The sequence below is a fragment of the Galeopterus variegatus genome, unplaced genomic scaffold, assembly GCF_000696425.1.
Source record: "Galeopterus variegatus unplaced genomic scaffold, G_variegatus-3.0.2 Scaffold13066, whole genome shotgun sequence".
NCBI classification, from domain to species: Eukaryota; Metazoa; Chordata; class Mammalia; order Dermoptera; family Cynocephalidae; genus Galeopterus; species Galeopterus variegatus.
In genome coordinates, this window is record NW_007739177.1 from 3,977 (window position 1) to 5,995 (window position 2,019).

A 2,019-nucleotide genomic window follows, 5' to 3' on the forward strand; every position below is an offset into this window, starting at 1 on the left:
CTCCCACTAATTTTATCCTCCTTATAAATTTGGCTCAGAAACTCTTAGGAGGTACCTCAATGTCACTTAAGAGGAACACAATTAGATAATACCTCTGGGAGATGTTAACAAAATCAGTGTTTATCTTTGAAAATCACAATGAAAAAGAAAACAAAATCATAATAAGAGGCCTCCCGAGCAAAACTGGGGACGCTTTTATGTCAGCTATTTATGCACGTAGATACATGTGATTTTAGCCATCAACTTATTTTTAGACTACCAAATAGAACAAAGCTGAAAACTATCTCAAAAACTCTGTGTCTTATACAAATGGTCAACAGGCACATGAGAAAATGCTCAACATCACTGTAGTGGATTGACTTATGTCCCCCCAAAACACCCTGAAGCTTGAATTGTGTCCTCCAAGTTTTATGTATTAGAAACTTATCCCCCATGGAGACTGTTAAGAGGGTGGGAGATCCTATTATGGTCACTGAAAGGTGGAGCCTTGAAGAGGTGATTAGATTGTAGGACGGTGGAGTAGTGAATGGATTAAATATGGTGGTCAGGGGCATGGTCCTGAGGGCTTTAAAAGAAGAGAGAGTCTCTCTCTCTCTGCTTCCACGATATTGCAACATGAGACCCCTGGGTCACTGTTGCCACCACCAGATGGGATTTGGACTTCCCTGCCTCAGAAACTGTAAGCCAAATAAACCTTTGTTCTTTATAAATTACCCAGTCTCAGGTATTGTTATAGCAATACAAAATGGGCTAATACAATCACTCATCATCAGGGAAATGGAAATCAAAACCACAATGAGATATCATCTCCCCCTAGTTAGAATGGCTATTATCAACAAGACAAAAAAATAACAAATGCTGGCAAGGATGAGGGAAAAAACATTGTTAGTGGGAATGTAAATTGTTAGTGGGAATGTAAATTGGTACAGCCACTATGGAAGAGTATGGACGTTCCTCAGAGAACTAAAAAGGGATCTACCCTAAGACCCAGCTATCCCACTACTGAGTATATCCAAAGGAAATGAAACCAGTATATCAAAAAGGCACCTGCACTCCCATGTTCACTGCAACATTATTCACAATTGCCAAGAGATGGAAGCAACCTAAATGTCCCTCAGTGGATGAATGGATAGAAAAACTGTGGTATGTATACATAATGGAATACTACTCAGCTATTTTTAAAAATGCTATACTATCGCTTGCAGCAACATGGATGGAATTGGAAATCATCATGTTAAGTGAAGTCAGGCACAAAAAGACAAATACCACATGATATCTTTCATATGTGGAATCTAAAAAAATAAATGGTTCTCATAGAAGTAGAGAGTAGAATAATGGTTATGTGGTTTGGGGGAGGAAAAGTGGTGGACTAATGGGTATAAAACTATGCTATCTACTCTAAGTGAATCACTGTGCATATATGCATGTATTTTATACATTGTGCCCCACAAATATGTACAAGTAAATGTTAAAATATTTTGAATAAAAAAATAAACTTCTGTGTCTTTATGTGTATAACCAATATGCAAACAAGTAACCTCCCTCTCTATTGCCAATTAAATTAATTTTTATGAGTTTATCTTCAAGGACATAGCTATAGTAAAGTTACTACATTGAAAGTATCCACCATTGAGTGCAAACAGATACATTTATTTTCTATGTCTACAAATATAACAGTCTCAAAGCATACTCAAACACAGGAGGAAATTAGGCAGGAGATTCAGGAGAGTAACGAAGTTTGAGGTAATAGATTGAGAGGTAGTAGATCTGTCTGTATATAGATTTTCAATGAAAATGGGATTTTGTTAAGTATTTAGAATTCACCTTTAAAGTCTTCCATGTGATTTTTAAACATGATAGGCAAATATGAGCTGGAAAAAAAAGAAAGAAAATAACTAGTGGTTCTGAGCCCTTTCTTTTATTTCATTTCATTATTTTATTTTATTTTATTTCTGCATCAGTGATTTTAATAAAGAATGTGCTTCTGCGAGAAAATAACTGAGCTCACTAGTCTGTAGT